General features: G+C 40.6%; 1 pseudogene; it reads right to left on the bottom strand.

Annotated features, from left to right (window-relative positions):
- Positions 1 to 5,208: 5,208 nt before the first annotated feature.
- LOC123789151 (small ribosomal subunit protein uS8 pseudogene) lies at positions 5,209 to 5,641 on the bottom strand (annotated as a pseudogene).
- Positions 5,642 to 7,053: the final 1,412 nt, after the last annotated feature.

The raw sequence follows: 7,053 nt of genomic DNA, 5'->3' as shown, positions 1-7,053 counted from the left end.
GGAGAGGGAGACGCAGACTCCCTGAGGAGCAGAGAACCTGATGCGGGGCTCAATCCCAGGACCCTGCGATCATGACCTGAGCCGAAGGCAGACGCTTAACTGACTGAGCCACCCAGGCGCCCCACTGTGATGTTTTTTAAAATAAAATTTTTTTTTAACATTTTATTTATTTATTTATTTGACAGAGAGAGAGAGACAGCCAGTGAGAGAAGGAACACAGGCAGGGGGAGTGGGAGAGGAAGAAGCAGGCTCCCAGCAGAGGAGCCCGATGTGGGGCTCGATCCCCTAACGCCGGGATCACGCCCTGAGCCGAAGGCAGACGCTTAACGACTGCGCCACCCAGGCGCCCCTACAATACATTTTTTATACTATAACTTTTTTCCTTATGTCTAGTCTTCTCAAAATCATAAAAATATTCTGTACTGCCTTCTAAAAATTGCATAGTTTGTCTTTTATCTTCAGAATTCAGAATTGATTTTTCTCCACAATGTGAGGTAGAAATTCACTTTTTATTTTTCACATATGGATAACTAATAGTGCCAGGACCATTTATAGAAAAGTCCATCATCCTGCAGCTTCTGCCATAAATGGAGACAACATACATGGAATGGGTTTGTTTCCAGACTCTGTCTTTTCATTGTTTCCTCGATATGTTTACACCTACACCAGGGCCATATCGGCTTAACTACAATAGCAACATAAAGTTCTTGAGAAGTGGAAAGACGAGCTTCCCAGCATTACCGTTCTTCTTTAGGAGTGTCTGAGCTCTTCTTAGTTCCTTCGAATATATCTTGCAATCGGCTTGTCAATACGGAAATTTTGAGTGCAAGTACATTGAATTTATAAATCTTTTAGGGTAGGGGTATTTGGTGCATCTTTAAAATAATTTTAATTAGTTTGTATCTTTCACATAGGCAATTATATCATCTGCTTCTAATGGCAGGGTTTTTTCCGCATTCATTATAAATTTTTATATATTTTTTTTCTAGTCTTACTGCAACTGGTTCAAGTTTTCCTTTCAAGCTTGAGTAGAAGTTACGATAGCAGGTACTCTTGTTCTCAACAAACCTCTTAAACATGTCGCCACTAAGTGTAATACTTATCATAGATATTTTATAGCTTTCTGAGGTCAAGGAAGTCACCTGCTATTAACAATTTCTGAAGAGTTTATTTTTAAACCAGAAGTTAATATTGAAAACATTTTTTTTTAAATCCTGGAATTTCCACTCTGAGGTCAAACTATGGTGAGACAGTCATGCCTGAACTTAATGAGCTTCTGGACTCTGGAGAGGCAGGTGGAGCCCTGTGGTCTGTGAACAGCCGTGGAAACTTCAGAATTAATTTAAATGGGAACCTAAATAGGAACACAGAACACATCCCTGGTGATTTAGACAACACAGGCTCTCCCTACTCAGTAAAAATGAGATTTTATTTATTTATTTATTTATTTATTTAAAAGATTTTATTTATTTATTTGACAGAGAGAGAGACAGCCAGCGAGAGAGGGAACACAAGCAGGGGGAGTGGGAGAGGAAGAAGCAGCCTCCCAGTGGGGCAGGGAGCCCGATGCGGGGCTCGATCCCAGCACCCTGGGATCACGCCCTGAGCCGAAGGCAGACGCTTAACAACTGAGCCACCCAGGCGCCCCATAAATGAGATTTTAGCGAGATTCTGAAAGCAGAACAAACAAGCAAACAAAAATAGACCCCCAAACACTGCTAACCAATATATGAAGGGTATTCTATGGTGGCAGCTTGGGAGATCCACGTCTAGATTACCTAACACAGAACCATGTGCACAGAGCTACAAGTATTATGTACATATTACATACATAGCAATAAGTGCTCTCTGACCGGTTTATTGCTGAAAGGATTCTGGCATACATTTTAACTGACATTATCCACAGTCAATGGTAGAAAATTGCGGTAGTATATACAGAACATTGTATCTTAAATATATGGTTAGTGTAATGTCTGAGATAAATTTATTTTGAAATACGTGTATTTTGTAGTTTTTTTTTTCAAAAAAAACAATAAATAACATTAAATCACTTTAGAATTTTACATGAACCATTTTTTAAAAGGTGGTACTCTCATTTTTAGTAATCCAAATATTCTTTCAGAGTTGCACTGAAAGATAGAAGATTAATTTGCTTAGCTCCTGAGTACTTTTATTAAAAAGATTGAAGACAGGTACACCACGTGCCAAATGTCCTGAGGCAAAAGTTTTTCTTCTTAAGTAGATTGATATTTAAATGAACGTTCTGCCATTGATTTGAATGAATTGTGACTATACCTTTTATGTAATGTGGCATGTCCTGTTATAATTATCCCTACTAAACATGGAAGTAGTTAAAATGGCGTAAGTTCTCATACGCAGATCAAAGCATAGGTATTTTAGCTATGAGGAATTTTGAGCAAAACTTCCTTTTTTTCCTCCACCCTTGGGAAGAAATCCTTTAACTACAAGAAGTGTTGCTGGAAGTCCAACTTTAAGCACAGTTGACAAGTGATTTACTGGGGAGAATTGGGAAAATGAGGGCAGCTTCAGGGTTGAAGTGCAAGCACTTGGGAGGGACAGGGGAGGCCAGCAGAGAAGAGTAGGAAAAGAACACTGAGACGGGAACACCACCAATAAAAGGTGCACTGTTAAGCCAGCTGCCGCCCCGAGACATCGACTGAGCTCCTCCAGCCAGTGCTACTGGAGGAAGATCAGAGTAACGCCCTTCCATGGTCATTAGACAGGAAGCATCAGATTCGGGAATCCCAACAAATCACATGCAGGACCAGCAAAAATAATTCCTCAACTTACCATTTTGTAGCAAAACAGAGCATGGAGGGCGAAGAGAAGATCTTATAATCAATGTGTGTAATCTTCTGTGGATCAACGCTCCAGGGAAGAGGCACAGACAGACCAGTTTATCCAGTCTCTGGATAGTAGGGAACACAAGCCACCCAAATGCTAAATCCATTACAAAACTGGAGTGATCTGGATCTGGGTTTTGTCTTGTTTGTAAAATAAATGTAATTACTGTGGCTTTTTAGAGTTCATTTTCTATTTAGTGAGTGGTAAGTTTACAATAGAAAACTAATCATCGAAATCTTTGTGCTAGTTACAAAATCCGTTTTGAGATGATTTTTGTATTTTCTCAAGGACTAGAATGAAAGTAAGGGTTAGTAGGCTGTTGGTTGAATTATTTGACTAAGTTTAGCTTACTTTCTTTTGTGGTGTAATTCTGTATACCCAATGACTCTTATTCTAACATTCTCACCTGGATTTTTCTATTTAAGCTCAAGTGGGTATTCACTCTAACTTTCTAAACACATTGAGAAATATTAAGCCCGTATTACCCTTGGGAAAGGTCTTCTTTTTGTATAGTGCTGTAGGAAAGTTGTATAGGGTTAATAGTTTAAAGACTTGTTGACTTATTTGAGAGAGAGAAAGAGCCCGAGCAGGAGGAGGGGCAGACAGAGAGAGAGAGAGTTCTCAAGCAGACTCTCAGCTGAGTGTGGAGCCTAACTCGGGGCTTGACGTGGGGCTCGATCCCAGGACCCTGAGATCATGACCTGAGCCAAAGTCCAGAGTCAGACGCTTAATCGACTGAGCCACCCAGGCGCCCCTAGGATTAATAATTTAAATGCTAGTCCTGGTACAGGCATGCCGAATTCACAGATCAGACCCTTATTGCTGCGTGACCTTGAACAAATTACTTAACTGCTTGCAATTTCTGTTCTCTCCCTTCATCCGGATGGAACTCTATGCTCTAGTTATAGTAAATCACTTCTTAGTTTCCTGCAAATACCATTTTCTCTTGGGTATTTTCTTACAGAAAATTTCTGTTTCTGTTTCAGGGTCTTACAGGTGCTGTTCCCTGTGGCTAGAACATGTTTCACCTCCACACCTCCTAGCGGTTTCTTCTGGTTCTTTTTTTACTCATTTCTTCAGCTCTTAGTTTATAAATCACCTCCAGGAGGCTTTTTCTGAGGCCTCTGAGTATTAATTAGCTACTGAAATGTTGTAATAACAATCACTTCATTTTTACCCTGACTTGCTAGTGAAAGGAAAGAGAAGTCAACTGACTTGCCCAAGGTTATAAAGCCTGTTTAGGGCAGAGCCGAAGCACAATGCCAGGATTGTTCCATCCCTTTCCTGTCATTACTTCTGCTTCAGATATCACGGCCAGCTCCACCCTGATTGCACCCAATCTGTGGAATGCCAGGCTTTCCCTCCACAAAGAGACCCTCTGTGTGTTTCTGGGTGAGGTGCGTTTCTTCTCCATGACATGGTAATTCATCGGGTACCTCAAACACCCTGACTGCTACCCCTTGCCAGCTCTATGAGCCTTCCCTTACTGGGTCATCAAATGCTTTGATCTTAATCTGGATTGATGCCTATCTCTTGGCGTTTCTCCTTGCCATTGGTGTTAACACATCACCACTTTAATTTAGTTAGCTCTCCCCAGAGTTCACATGAGGAGCCCACTGCTCCTGTGTTTTTCCATTTTGCTTTACAAACAATTCACTTAGGGGCACCTGGATGGCTCAGTCAGTTAAACACCTGCCTTCAGCTCAGGTTATGATCCCAAGGTCCTGGGATCGAGCCTGCTTGGGGATCCCTGGTCAGTGGGGAAAGTCTGTTTCTCCCTCTACCCCTCCCCCCACCTGTGATATCTCTCTCTCTCACGCACTCTCTCTCTAATAAATAAATACACCCTTTAAAAAAATATATAAACAATTCACTTAGCTGCCAAAGCCGGGGACATTGGTTTCATCCCAGACTGACCCTCTGTCTCTGCTTTGCAACCAACTGGGCTCTGGATCCTGTAACTTCCACCCCATTAACAAGTCTCATATGTAATTCCTCCTCTCGCTTCCCTGTGAAATTGCTTGAATTATGCCTCTCAACAGCTTTACTGCACCATTGATGTAACTTCCTAACTAGTCTCCCAGACCCCCGGCTATCCCTTCCAATCGATCTTATTCACTGCAAAATCTTTGTTCTAAAGAGCAATCTTAAAAGTTCATTCTTCTACTTGAGATTCTTCGATGGTCATCTTTTTCGAGTATGTTCACATGGTCTTCTCACTGTACGTGTCTCTGTCCTTCATCTCCTTTTTTTATGAGACCACCAGTCATAACAGATTAGGCCCACCCTAGTGACCCCATGTTAACCTTATTACCTATTTATTTATTTATTCCCATTGAGGCATTTTATTTGCACGTATATATTACATCCCTAGAAAAAGAATCCCAGGATTTTCCCTCCTGTGTGTTTTCGTCTTGCTTCTTCATGGTCATGATGTCAGCTGAGGTTGTCAGGACAATGAAACCAAACTGGTGGGGCGAGAGCAGCTTATTCTGCCATTTTTCTAGATCTTTCAGTTCTACATCAAATCTGGGGCTGATCACTCCACACTTGTTTAACCTGCCTGTGAGGTTCACAACTACCTTCCTAGCTCTGTGATCATGAATGATTTCGAATTCGCCAATGTAACATGCCTCACCATCACAGTGAGGAACCGGACGATGACTTTGGAGCATGGCCTAATAAGAACCTGGTGTTTGCCTCTCCTTTCTGCATGGTTAATGCTCTTGAGAACATCTGCCAGGCCATTCATGTGCACCATTATGGCGGCACAGAAAGATGGCAGAAAGAACGTTATTACCTTTTTAAGTAGCCTATCTCCAAATAAGGTCACATTTTGAAGTACTGACAAGACTTCAACCTATAAATTTTAGGGGGTTCAAAATAACAAGTGGCTTACTCATCTGATTCTCTATAAAAATTCTTATTATTTGCATGCATGATATGCCTTAAAATACACAAAACATTTAGTCGGCCCAAAAACTGGCCTCGTCTTCCTTGAATCCTTCAAAATTTAATACTCCTCTGGCAGAAAGAGATCTAAATTCCAAACCACTTTTATAATCATTCCATAAATACTTTACTCAACACGCTGTTAATCTTTCAGAAGCTAAAGTTTACACCATTGAGTAGGTAAACTGGTTATACTTAATTACTGAAGAAAAACATGTGCACATTATAAAAATTCAACTGGTAAAAAGGGTTATACAGTAAAAAAAAAAACCAAAAAGACAAAAACAAAAAAACAACCCCAAATCTCTCTCTCCTATTACAGATCTTTGTTTCTCCTTCCGAGAGCCTATTAGGATTATTAATTTTCAGGGGCGCCTGGGTGGCTCAGTCGTTAAGCGTCTGCCTTCAGCTCAGGGCATGATCCCGGAGCTCTGGGATCGAGCCCCACGTCAGGCTCTTCCGCTGAGAGCCTGCTTCTTCCTCTCCCACTCCCCCTGCTTGTGTTCCCTCTCTCGCTGGTTGTGTCTCTCTCTGTCAAATAAATAAATAAAATCTTAAAAAAAAAAAAAGGATTACTAATTTTCAGTGTGCGGGTATCTTGGAAAAATAGTCTATACCAGCATACGTGTGTGCATGATGTACATATGCACACACACACACACACACACTTCTGTTATGATACGCATGGGGAAATAACCATGCATACTGTGCTGCATCGTGCGTGCTTTGTGTAAAAATATGTTTTGGCGAATGTTCAATTTCAGTGAATATTTTCACATATTTCCCTACAGGTAGAGAGATGTGAGACATAGTGTTTTATTGTTAGAATGTATCCTGATTTACTTAAAAAGTTTTATATTGATATAATTGTGGGGCTTCTAGTCTTTTGCTCCTTTTGCTCTAATTACTCTCATTTCTTTCCATCGTCTAATTGCATTGTCTGGTCCTGTTATATAACAATGTGTTCTAGACATCTTTGTCTCAATTTCAGCCTATTAGCCGATTTCCTCTACTGTTTCATCATTAAGCATAAGGCTGATTTTGACTCCTGTTACATGTGTGAGTTGTTACCATTGTTTGTTTTAACATTTTAGAAATATCTACGGGAAGAACACTCTTCCAGCTCCATGGTTCTTTTTAAATCGAACTAGCTTGATTTGCGTAACATTCCTAGTCTTAACTTGCCCTATTTTATGAGTCTCTTGGGAGGAGAAATCACTTATTTGGAAAGAATGA

Source organism: Ursus americanus, chromosome 8 (assembly GCF_024610735.1).
Source record: "Ursus americanus isolate L20-20 chromosome 8, mUrsAme1.1.p, whole genome shotgun sequence".
In the NCBI taxonomy this organism is placed as follows: Eukaryota; Metazoa; Chordata; class Mammalia; order Carnivora; family Ursidae; genus Ursus; species Ursus americanus.
The sequence above is the reverse complement of the archived record's forward strand: the minus strand, read 5'-3'. Positions and strand labels throughout refer to the sequence as shown.